Here is a 13,345-nt window from a genome sequence, read left to right as displayed (position 1 = left end):
ATATGAAACATCATACTGAAAAACACAGTAATATACAAAGTACTTTTCCTGCAGATTCTGTCTATCAAACAAACTTAAGAGCTACTGTACACAAAGCCTGAATATACACAAAGCCTGGATATGTAGATAACTTATTTGCAGCCACCACACAAAATAATACAACACTGATAATAGGTTTGTCCCAGCCGGGCTTCCGTCGTCAGATGACAGCTGTGGGCAGAAGTACACCAGGAAGTAGCACAGTGCTCAGGCTGCAGAAAGGAGGCAGAGGGACAGCAGCAGTGAGCAGTCATTTGCTATGAGGCTGATCCTGTGAACGTTCGTATATACTGGTAATACACTTATATCTCTGTGAACAAGCACTGCAGTTATTCGGAGGCAGCAGACAGTTGGGTGGTGGCAGGGCATGCTGTCATTAACTCCATGACAGCTGCATGCCTGCTAACCTGACTTCTTTTACCAAGACATATATGATTTTTGCTAACTCCAGATAATAATTACCTCATCCCAGGTAACTGCTGTTGGAGTGTAAAATGCAGATATAATTTCTGTGAAAGGAAGTCAGGTAAGTAGTTTTGAGACACAGTGACTCTGGGATATGTTAAAGCTGCATTGCTCATGTACAGTAGATGACTGTCATGGGTTTGTGGGCCTGATTCAGCAAGGAACACAAGTGTGAATGAAACTACTGTTCCACTGCGATAGTATGCCAATCCATTGCGATCTTTATGCCGAGGCAACACTACATAAGGACGCCCACTTTACATTATACACATCCGTATTGTTTAGCAAGACTGCAAAACAATCGGTACCATCGAGTACAATCTGAGCCTCACGCACACTTGCACAAGCTCTGACCTTACTCAGTAATTTCAGCGCACGCTATGGGTGGAATTCAGTTGTTTTCGCGGCCCGGATCTCCCGACTAAAGTGACGGGAGATCGCTGGCCGCTATTCAATTGTCCCAGCTTTTTGCGCTGATCGCGCCCAAAGTGGTAGGGTTTAGCCGCGTAAATCGGCTAACCCTGACCAAAGTGATGGGCGCGATCGCGAAAACTGCCGTTTCGGCGCCCAAACAGGTAACTTTTCGCCGATTTAAGCGCGCACCCCTCTGCGGCTGCGAGCTGAAATGGAGCACTGGCAGCTGATCGCGCTCGACAGGAGCAACAATTGAATTGCTCCGTCGGGCGCGATGGGGGCTGGAAACAATTGATTTCCGCCCTATGAGTCCTCAAGTTGCGTACAGCATCGCAGTGGATAAGTTATGCACTCCCCTGCAACGGCATTCAAAAGCCCTGGCACGCCTGCTTTTCCCCGACCACCCCCCTGTCACCACCCACAAATGGCACTTCCTGTCAATCACTCTGTGATGGGTCTGCGTCGCAGTCCCGATCGTAGTGGTCGACACGCGCACTGCGAATCGTGCGCAGTACACAACAATCGGCCAATTGCGTGCATATTAGCAGTTGCGTTTCTTGCTGAGTCAGGCCCTGTGTACTGAGACATTACACCTTCAGGATCTGATTCAGAGGTGCACGTAGTCGCCGCTGCATCTTTGTATAGTGTCGCAGCGGCGATAATATGCAAATGGTAGTATCAGTCTTCCCCTTGTGTACTAGTCTGCACCGGAATGTACAAGCCCTGAGATGCCAACTTTCAAAGCCCGTGCACGCTGTAACACTGCAGGTGGTTTTGAACATTCCACCATCTGCACACCATCAACACTTGCACCAGCTTATGGCAGGTGCAGGGTCTTCATCTGAACTGAAGCTGTGCGTCTGAGAACACAGAAGCTTTCACTGTCATGCCCGAGAGACTTAAGCTGTATACACACACAACGATTTAGCAAATGAACGATTTTAGTAAACGATTTTTTTTTGTTAATTTTTTTCAAGGGAAAAATGAACAAAAATCGTTTACTAAAATCGTTCATTTACTAAATCAAATGAATGATTTTTTTGAACTACAAACGACTTTTGCATATTCCCTTACTGAAAATCGTTGAGTTGGTCAGTCTGACTAAACTACAAATGTGAACGCACATGAACGATAATCGTTCATCGTTTTAACTCAGAAAGTGAACGATAAACAATATCGTTGTCCATAATTGTTAAAAAAAAATCGTGTGTGTATGCACCTTTACATATAACGCCCACGCAATGGATTTTTTGCTGTTCTCATCAGGTCACCACCCAGGAACGCCCATGGTTTTCCCTCGCCAGTTTTGATACCAGCAGTCCCATACGCAACAGTGCAGTCATGCATACACACAGGGCAACGCAAGCCTTGCAGGGGTCACCAGAGTATTTTGCTCATGCGCAGTAGCAAATAATTGCTCAGCTATGTAAACATCGGTGTTGCGTGCAGTTAGCGTGCACCTCTTAATCAGGCCTTCAGTCTTCTCTATACAGAGTAATATGGACAGTACTTTGATAATAACCAGCCACAGGCAACAAGAGAGAACTGCAGCTCTTATTGTATAAAGAATTTCTGCAAATACTTGTGCAGCATTCTAGCATTTTGTTGCTGACGTATTTTCTTAGTACTCCCTGTACCCTGTCATTTTGGGGCAGGGCAATCTTAATTCATAATGCAAAAATATTTGGGTGTCGGTGTACAAAACACCAATATGATTTTGAAAGTAGTCGAATTATTCTGGGTCTCAAAATAGTTGTTTGTGCAGTAGCACCAGCTGGCTAATTTCATTACCACACATCCTATTGCACAATGCAGATATTACACTTTCTCAGTCAAGCACTTATTTTTTCTTTTTTAATTTGCCTCTTCCTAGTGAGTGCTGAAAAATCTTCACGTGAGTTGAATGAATATTAGTTTGGAATGCTTAGCTGGTTAGTGTTCACTCTAGCTCCGGCGGCAGGCAGGGCGCAGGAGCTAGAGAGGGCAACCTTATGCGCGCGTGCCCGAAAAGGGGGCGTAGTCATGAAAAGGGGGCATGTCTTTAAGACGCGTACCCTTTTCGTCATACTTGGGGGCATGCCCGGCGCTTACGGACATGCCGGGCAGCCCCCAAGCGCTGCAGAAAGGGAGAATAGACACCGGGCGCATGCGCCCGGCGTCTATTCTCCGGTGGTGACTGGGACACCGCATGTTTCTCCACCCGCGGGACACTGCGTCCCGCGGGTGAGAACGGCACCCGCAGGCTGTGAGGGCAGGGCGCTTTTTGCCCTCCTCCTGAAGGGCAGGCTGCTTTTTGCCCTCCAGAAGGAGGGCAGGGCGCCACGCCCCGCTAAAACAGCCTAGCGGGAATGCTAGCTGGTTACACACCACTCGATAGCTAACCGGATGATGCGATTGAACGAAACTTCACAATGCAGTAGACGGCGCAATGTGATGTTTCATGCTGCATTAAACACAGCAGTTAGGACGCTGTGATGAACGACCTGCGGGCATGCGCGATCGGGCGTACACACTATGCGATCTGCACGATATATCGTTCTGATCCGTATCGGAGCGATATTTCGTTTGTGGGTTCACATTGTGTGTACCCAGCTTTAGATTAATTTTTTAAAAAAGCTCTCTGGAATGGGATTGAAATACTGGCGGCTGTTCAGGGGGTGCCTAAACCTAACCCCCTCTTCCTGCACCCTGAACCTTACCCTCCCGGGGGGAGGGGGGGTGCCTGATCCTAATCTCCCCTAAGTGGCGCCTAACCCCCCCCCTTTCCATAGATTCCGGCGTCAGGATTAAAATAGGCGTAAGTATTTCGACGCCTATTTTAAATCCTGTGTCGTGCTTGAACCGGCGATCTAATAACTACATCCCAGCATTATTCATTGTTTGTGGGTTGCTTTGTTATCAGTAGCGGCTCTAGGCCCGGGCAAACCGAGCCGTCGCCCGGAGCGCCATTGTAATCGGGGGGCGCTGGAAACGCCCACCCTCCCTCCTGCCGCTATAGTCATTATGTAGCTTCAGGGGGAGGGAGCAGAGGAGGGAAGGGGTGGCAACACAGGACGGCGCTGGGCGCAGCAAAGCCTAGCGCCGGCCCTGTTTGTTTATTTTGATTTTTTTTTTTTACTACCGATTAACGGCACTGAATTTTCCATTGTAAACTGCATTTAAAATGATATAATAAGTTTTCAGGAGTAAAAAGTTGACAAAAGGACATGCATTTTAGTTTGTAGAGGAAAAATAACTCTCTAAGGTCGATTGGTCTACAATAAAAAGGTGGACATTCAGAAGGTCGACACATTCTGAATGTCAACATGGTCATTAGGTTGACCATCATTCTGTAGTCATGTATATAGGTCAACAGGGTTAAAAGATCGAAATAGTCTATAAATATGTCGACATAAAAATGTGAAGATGTTTTTCATGATTTTTAGGGTTAGGTTTATGGTTAGGGTTAAGGTGCCCACACACATACCGATGTCCTCACTATACGATTTTATGGCCAATTTCCTCATGAACTTTCACGGGAGCTCCCTTGCCGTCGTGATCACGATTTGGAGTTAAAAATGTCCAATCTGACTAAAGATCTATCTTGCAGCCAGTGCATTGTATCCCAGATTGGCTAATCTGCCCTACAGCACGGCAGATCAGAAGATGCGATGTACGATGAGCGGGGACGCGCATCGGCATCATGCTCGTGAGTATAAACTCCCGATTTGTACTTTTTTTACCCGATTCGTCGTCACGATTCGTCGAAATCGGCCAAATCGTTTAATATGTCGCTATGTGTGTGGGCACCTTCAGACTATAATCACAGAAAAAGTGTTGACATTTTAAACCTTTTGACTGTGTTGACCATTTAACAACTAAATAAATGTCTACAGAATGATGGGCGACCTAATGACCATTTCATTATGTTTTACTGTCGACATTCAGAACCGGACGTTCTGAATCTAGACCTTTATACCAGGGGTGGGGAACCTTTTTTCTGTTGAGGGCCATTTTGATATATATAACATTATTTGTGGGCCCGGTGCAGGCCACGCCTCCTCCATGTGATGTCACACAGGGACGGGGCCACAATCGACATTTATTACAGCAATGCCCGGAGCATCCTGAGGATGCTGCGGGGAGCTGTAAGGGCAGTGGTGTGGCCGTCTGAAGCATCCTAAGGATGCTCCAGGTGGCACTGCTGCATAGATTCTGGCTGCAGGGTGCCATTCTAGGCACCCTACTAGCCAGATGAGGCTAGCAGAAAAATGCTCAGATGCCAGACCAAATGATTCCCCTGGGCCTGAGGTTCCCTATCCCTGGTTTATACTGTCAACCTTTTATAGCACACTCCTCTTTACGAGGTCAGCGCTTCAAATGTCTTCAAAGCTAAAAGGTTATTTCACAAGTTAATTACATATTTCTAGATGCCCATCTACACAGATTTTTATTTATTTTTTTATCTGGGAAATAAACTTTTTTTTTTTTCTTTTTAGATGTTAATGACAAATACTCAGTCATAGGTGTTAATGACAAATACTCAGTCTTTCCACTCTAATGTCTAAATGTCCTATGCAGGCATCCGCTGATCCCGGCAATGACAGTATAGGTTTGTTATCAGGCTGTGCCATGATTTTCAGTCACTGCTTTAAGTACTGAATGGCTAAGATTTGTTAATTTCCTCGTACCAGCTAAGTTTAAAATGTACATTTTACTTAAAAAAAACAAATATGGCTACTTTTCGAAATTGATGAAAAACTGAGCGTTCAGCATGGCGTAAAAACAGGTTAGTCAGTAAAATAATAGTGTAAGTGTTGAGAATTTAAATACTTCCACTATGCTCTTTTTTTTTTTTTTTTTTCTTACACCTCTACAACAGGTTTCATTGCCAAGCGACGAGCGCATCTGTGTTTCTCTAACAGTAAGGAGCAAGTTTCTCCTACAAATCACTAGCGTATTCAAAAACACCTTTGTATAGATGTGTGGGTTGCCGGGCCAAATGACGGCAGGCACAACCTCCAAAGTAACACACCGAAACTGAGATAAGAGATGCGCACACTAATCCAGGGGTTCCCAACCACGGTCCTCAAGGCACACTAAAGGGGCCTATCCATTAGCAGATCTTTCTGAAAGACAAAAAACAAACGATATTGCATGACATCATTCTGGGGGTGTTTTTTTTTTATGTTTCTTTTCATTTTCATTAAAAAATCGTTCATAGTTTGTCGTTTACCGCGACAGATATTTCTAATATCTGTCAGCGATAAACGATAATTGACCAACATGTTGGAGAGACAAAAGACCCAATTTGTCGGCCGCGGGAGTGCGCATTTTTATCGTTCAGAGCCTATCCATTAGCAGATAAATCGTTCATCGTTCAAATTTATCTGCTAATAGATAGGCCCCTTAAAAGTCCAGGTTTTAAGGATAGCCATAGTTAAGCACAGGTGACTTAATTAGTACCTTAGTTATTTTGATTTAACAGTCTGTGCTTAAACATGGATATCACTAAAACCAGGACTGTTAGTGTGCCTTGAGGACCGAGGTTGGGAATCACTGCACTAATCCATCAAATGAATATGGTACACTGCTGTGACTGGTTATATAATACAAACCAATTTGCAGCACAGTTTAAGCCATAAGAAATGGAGTATAGTCAATGCTTCAGTATTGCTAAATAATATAATATCTAGAATAAAAGTGATGTCTGATGAAATATCAAATTAATAAGTTTAAGTAAAACAGAAATGCCCAGATGGTGAAGGAAGTTTTCATGTGATTAGTGATCTCAATAATTATATTAAATAAATGTATCAGATATAGGGGGAGATATAGCAAACCTTCGAGAGAGAGATAAAGGGGCCTATTTACTAAGCAGTGTTAGGAGACAGAGTAAAAAGTGATCAGCTCCTAGCTGCCATCTCACAGGCTGTGTTTGATAAATGACAGTTGGGAGCTGATTGGCTGGCACCTTATCACTTTTCATTCTGGGGTCTATTTACTAAGCAGTGTTAGGAGACAGAGTGAAAAGTGATAAGGTGCCAGCCAATCAGCTCCCAACTGTCTTTTTTCAAACAGCCTGTGAGATGACAGTTGGGAGCTGATTGGCTGGCACCTTTCACTTTCTTATCACTTTTCACTCTGTCTCCTAACACTGCTTAGTACATAGACCCCAGAGTGAAAAGTGATAAGGTGTCAACCAATCAGCTCCCAACTGTCATTTATCAAACACAGCCTGTGAGATGGCAGCTAGGAGCTGATCACTTTTTACTCTGCCTCCTAACACTGCTTAGTAAATAGACCCCAAAGTGAGAAGTTACACATGTCTACCAATCAGGTTCTAACTGTCATTTATCTAGCACAGCCTGTAAAATGGCATTTAGAAGCTGATTGGTTGGTCTGGGAATCTTTTCCTCTTTCTCTTTTGTAGGTCTGATGCATTTCCCCCATAAGCTTTTTGGGGTGCACTGCGCCCCGGACGTGAACCCCTTAGTGTTAGGGACTGCTGGTAACAGAGAAGCCGTGACGTGGCCTAGCAGCCTCCCATGTATTTGCAAATGCATGCAACTAATATCTCTGAATTTCTATGACCATATAGTCTTCATATATTGTTGCAGGTATTATTCAGTGTGCTGAGATACAATAGGGGGTTAAATCCCCCTCCTTTTTCTACTTGATATTAGCACTGTAATGCTTGTTGTCCAGGGTGAGGGTCTTCACTGCCACAGAAGATCCAGACCTGCTTGGAGCTGCAGGATAGAGTCGGTAGGATTTTAACTACCAGTTGTAGCGAAGGTACAATAGCAATCCTGCAATGCTCATTTTATCTATTGGGCTTCATCAGTGGTTGTTCTGCTGTTTTAGAGGGTTACTATCTCTGAATAAGAATTTCAAAAATTGACCTAATATAAACCCAAGATTGGTAGTGTATAGTGCATAATCGCTTGCTAGCAATAGTCCATGTTGCTATTGGGCCCATCCAACGCTGTTGCGCCTCAGGTATTTTATTTAAAATATTTCACCATGTGCAATATTGTTGGAATACTTGGAGCTCTAGTGTCTGGCATGCACAGCAAGCCTGAGATCAGACGAAAGATGATGCAGCGTTCTGCACCTGCGTAATAGGTCGATATACAGTATGGACTCAATACTAGATTGTTGGCCTCAGTGCTGCACTAAAATGTGTTGCGTGAATTGATTACATAGTGTGAGCAACTGAAATATGAACTGGTATATGTAAAATAAGGGCTGGGTACTAATGTAATCACTAAGTAAGTGAGTTTCTTTGAAAATAAGTGAATGGTGTTAAATACACTTAAGTGCTAATTTATAAATGGGGGCTTATAAAGGTGGTAAAGGGGAATATGAATCTTTAGTGGTCAAAGAGTGTGTTACAAAAATAAGATCAGCAATTACATGTGAGTAGAGAAATATCTGCTGTACTGTTTGAAATACATATGTTTAGTGTTCATGCCAGACCGGGGGCAGGGTGCTGAGATGCACGCTCCAGAAAAAGGGTTGTAACCGACTGGGGAGGGGGGTGTCCTCATGACACATCCCCAATTCGTCACTCTTGGGGGCATACCAAGCACTTACGGAGGCGCTGGGCTTCCCTCAAGCTCTCCCCTCATTGTGAACAGATGCCATGCGCATGTCATCTGTTCACCTGGCGGCAGTCGGAAACCGCAACTTTTCCTACCCGCGGGACACTCCAGCCCGCGAGTGGGGACGGCAGATGGCAGGCTGGTTTTGCGGGGCGCTGCTATAAGGGCAGGACACATTCTGCCACTTTAAAACAGTGTTCCCGCTAAAACAGCCTAGCAGGAACACTAATGCTATTGGGGGCAGCACGGTGGCTCAATGATTAGCTGTCTGTCTTACAGCACTGAGGTCTTGGGTTCCATTCCCACAATGCCCTATCTGTATGGAGTTTAAATGTTCTCCCTGTCTTTGTGTGGGTTTCCTCCCAGAATCTAGCATTATGCTGGTTCGGTAATTGGCTTTTGACTAAAAATTTACCATAGTGTATATGTGTGTGTACATGTGGTAGGCAATATAATTTGTAAGCTTCACTGGATCAGGGACTGATAAATACTGACTTTCTGGTGGGCAGCCAGTCGGTGCAGAAGGTGGTGTGGCATCAGCATAAGTGTGCGGTGTGGGGTGTGGCGGCCCCGGCTATACAATACAGAGATTACTGGCATTGCAAATTCGGAGGCGGGGCTACGATCATGTGATTCAGCGCAAATCGCATTATTGGCTCCCCCGGACTACCCACTATCGCTCGATAAGTGGGCGCGACCGGGTACGAGTACAGGAAGCGCAGCCGGGTGATGGCCAATTCCAGAGACTTGCCCTCTTTTGTGGGGGGCCGGGAGCGCCATCCGATTTTCGGGAGCCTCCTGGCCGTTCCCAAAGAGTAGGCAAGTATGGACTGAAAACTAAATGCAGTATTCTCTGCAAAGCACTGCAGAATATGTGTGCGCGATATAAATTAACTTAAATAATTTATCATTACAATTCAAACAGGGATAAATCATTTTATAGACCTATGTGAGCCCCAGAGTAGCTCTCTGTAACTTGTATTGTGAAAGACTCCGGAAAAAAAATTGTATTTCTTTATGGCCTTCCAGCATTTCACCAAACTCTCAGCATTTCATTATCGGCAGAGAACCAGCTAATTTCCCTGCTTTCTTTCATTATCTAAAGTCCTCCATACATCAATTCCCTGATCCCCAAACGCCTTGACTTCTTCAGGGTCCATAGGGTCCACAGGAACTACCTTTGGGGTTGGAGAGATCCAAGTACCAAACAGTCAAAGCTTTAGCTCCCAGAATGCACTGGTCCTCCATATATACCCCGCACCCAGCCACAGGCATTCAGTTTTTTGTTTGGTGCTCAGCAGGGGTTCAGATGTACCTTTTGACCAGGGGACTGCTCTGGCAGTCCCAAGCTTTAATTTTATGATTTGTTTTAGTTTACTATTTTACTGGGTTAGCAGGGCTGAGCGTCCTAATAAGATGCATGCACTGCGGCGACTCCTACCTGCCGCAACACCAGTAACCTCTCTGGTGATTTTGGCGGAGCTTAGCCAGCAGCGACGCTGGAGACCCGGACTGCAATCGGACGCACGGAGATGTCAGGTAAGGCGATTCCTAGTTTACAGGGAATCACGCATGGCAGTCCTTGCTTCTGGCACTGGAGTCACACCGGAAGCCGCCGCAGTGAAGGCCCAGCCGCTCCCCCGCGTCCTCACTAGACCATCGGGACATTATCGTCTGATGCCGGGGATTGGCAGTAGACGCATCCACTTCCATGAGGCCAGCATACCCGGCAGGTTGATGCAGCTTAGGGGAGGTAGGCTCTCCCCCGGCCGCTCCTCCCTGATCTAGACGCAGACCCTACGAAAGTATTCCCGCGTCTGGGTTGTTTGTTCTCAGAAGGTTTGGGTTTGTGTCCCTGTATACCTCTCCCCTGGGTCAGGTATATAGTGCTCTACATCGTACCAAGCCTTGGGTGTTGATCAGTTGATTCAGAGCTCAGCAGTTACATTCTGCTATGTATACGCCCCCATGCATCCTTTCTGGATGGATGCCTATGCTCCCTCAAATCAGAGTATGGTTAAACCATCTACTGCTGCTCAGCAAGTGGTGCAAACGAATAGACCAGTTACTGTTAAGCATAGGCATAAGAGAGTATGCCATCAGACGCAGCCTGGGGATTCTAACACATCATCAGATTATGATACACATGGTTCCTCTTCCGAGTCTGTCTCTGCTGGGGAAGACCACCAATCCTCTGTGGATGTCCCCTCTCTGGTGAGAGCGGTTAGATCCATCCTTAGTATTGAGGAAGAAGAGGTTCCGCCTAAATTGAAGACTCTGGTCTTTAGGTGTCAGAAAGTGGTAAAGGATTACTTTTCTCAATCTGAGCATTTTACGGACCTCATGGCTGAAGCATGGAGCACTCCTGATGGACGTTTTCATGCTACAAGGTAGTAAAAATCTGTACCGTTTTCAAGGGGTGAATGTACTAAGTGGGAAGTCCCTCCGACTGTAGATGTTCATGTGACACGATTGATCAAGAGCTCTACATTACCTATTTCATCTGCATCCTCACTCAAGAATGTTACAGATAGTAAACTTGAAACATGTTTGAAATCAGTTTTTTCATTGTCTGGAGCTATTACCCTGCCGGCGATGGAGGAATGGGCAAAAGCTCTGGAAGACAGTATGCCGCAGGCTACCAAAGAACAACTGTCCTATCTCCCCCAAATGCAAGAAGCGGCTGCTTTTGCAGGAGAAGCGGTTATTGACGCAGGACTTCTGGCTTCTACAGTATAGGCAACTTCAGTTGTGGCTCGCAGAACCCTTTGGTTATGGTCCTAGAATGCAGATACGGGAGCCCTTCAATCTCTGCCTTTTGCTGGAAAAATGTTGTTTGGTCCAGAATTGGATAACATAGTGGCTACCTTGGCAGCAGCAAAATACTTGGATGAGCTCCTACTATTGGCGCAGTCTCCGGAGATGTTACAACGTCATCTCCAGCTGACCATTGCCTGTCTACAGGACCACGTCTGAATAATCAATTGGAAAAAGTCTTTCTCCAAATCAACATATGGGTGGGGAGCTACTGGATTCTCTGGCTCAAAAGGTCTTTCTACTTGGAGACAAGGTTTCTGCTCTACAACTGCAGGTGCGCAAATTGCTTCGCAATCGAAGAGTATCAGTTCACTCAGCAATGCAGGTCCTGGGGTCCATGGTATCCATTTTCGACATGGTTGCATATGCCCAGTTCTATTCCAAAACCCTGCAGCGATGGATTTTGTCTCAGTGGGACCTTTCAGGGAAGATGGACAGCTCAGGAAGGTCACCTGCCCATAAACATTTTGTAGCTTCGTGCAGTTCACAAGGCGCTCATTCCGTCACAGGACCTCCTTCAGGGCTGGCCGGTCCAGATTCAGTCCGACAACGCGACCACAGTGGCCTACATCAACCATCAGGGAGGCACATGAAGTCCGGCAGCCATGAGGGAAGTGGCGAACATTCTGGTTTGGGCAGAACGCCATCTTCCATCTCGGCAATATTCATCCCAGGAGTCCTCAACTGGGAAGCGACTTCCTAAGTCGTCAGGACATACACGCTGGAGAATGGGTTCTCCACCCGGACGTCTTTCAGCTCCTGATGGACAGGTGGGGACTACCGGACATAGACATCATGGCATCACATCACAACCGCAAGGTCCCCAGATACGGGTCCAGGACAAGAGACCTCTCAGCCACCTTCATGGATGCTCTGGACAGTGAGGTGGGATTTCAGGTTGCCATAACTGTTTCCTCCAATCTCCCTCCTACCAAGGGTCCTCAGAAAGTTAAAGCAAGAAGGCGGCAGGGTGATGCTAATAGTCTCGGCTTGGCCCTGGCGGCATTGGTTCACTGATTTGACATGTCTATCCATAAACAATCCACTTCCTCTATGGCCGGATTTGTTAGGGCAGGGTCCCTGCCTACATCCGGACCTACCACGTCTGGCTTTGACAGCGTGGTTCTTGAGTTATCCGTCTTAAAAGCCTAGGATTTTTCTACTTCTGTGATTCAGATGATGCTCAGGGCAAGAAAGCCTTCCTCTGCCCGCATCTATTACAGGATTTGTCATTCTTTTTTTCGGTGGTGTTCCTGAAAACCTTAGGGTCATACTTCTGTGGGGTCTCCTGAGTTCTTGCTTTTCTCCAGGCTGGAGTAGACTTATGTCTTCGCCTAACTACCTTGAGAGTTAAGATTTCTGCATTGTCAGTTTGGTTCCAGCGCAGAATCGCTCCCCTACCGGATGTTAGAACATTTTTGCAGGGTGTTCTCCGCCTTCAACCTCCGTTTGTCTCTCCGGTGGCACCGTGGGATGTATCCTTGGTTCTCAGGGTGCTGTAGGCTCCTCTCTTTGAGCCCTTGGACACAGTGGACCTCAAATGCTTGACAGCGAAGACACTTTTTCTCCTCGCTATCTCCTGATCGGTCCTCCTTACATGGGCGGGTTACCTTCCAAAGGTGGTTTTCCATTTTCATATGAATGAAGAAATTGTTGTCCCGGCCTTTCAGTCTTCAGACCTAGCTACAGGTAAAGCTTCCCTGGATGTGGTTCGAGCCCTTCGTATCTACGTGGATCGTATCAACTCCATCAGGAAATCAGATGCATTTTTTGTTTTATATGGTTTACACATGCGAGGCTGGCCAGCTAACAAGCAGACTCTGGCCCGCTGGCTGCATATGACTATTTCTCAGGTTTGTACACCGGCTGATCTACCTGTCCCTAACACGGTGACGGCACATTTGACTCGGTCTGTGGGACCATCATGGGCATTTAGACATTTAACCTCTGTGGAACAGTTGTGCAAGGTGGCCACTTGGTCTTCTGTCCACACTTTTATAAAATGTTATGCTTTTGATACTTTT

At 46.1% G+C, this 13,345-nt stretch overlaps 1 protein-coding gene across 1 annotated transcript in view; it reads left to right on the top strand.

The window, feature by feature from the left end:
- Window positions 1-201: 201 nt before the first annotated feature.
- The window catches only part of ATG7 (autophagy related 7), a 288,071-nt gene continuing 274,927 nt past the window's right edge, over window positions 202-13,345 (top strand). Inside the window, exon 1 of the mRNA XM_088472722.1 lies at window positions 202-332. The gene's annotated coding sequence lies outside the window, so the exon portion shown is untranslated. The remainder of the gene's footprint in view (window positions 333-13,345) is intronic.

Source organism: Taudactylus pleione, unplaced genomic scaffold, assembly GCF_031769625.1.
Source record: "Taudactylus pleione unplaced genomic scaffold, aTauple2 ptg000128l, whole genome shotgun sequence".
Lineage (NCBI taxonomy): Eukaryota > Metazoa > Chordata > Amphibia > Anura > Myobatrachidae > Taudactylus > Taudactylus pleione.
Note: the sequence above shows the minus strand (reverse complement) of the source record. Positions and strands in the feature narration are given on the sequence as shown.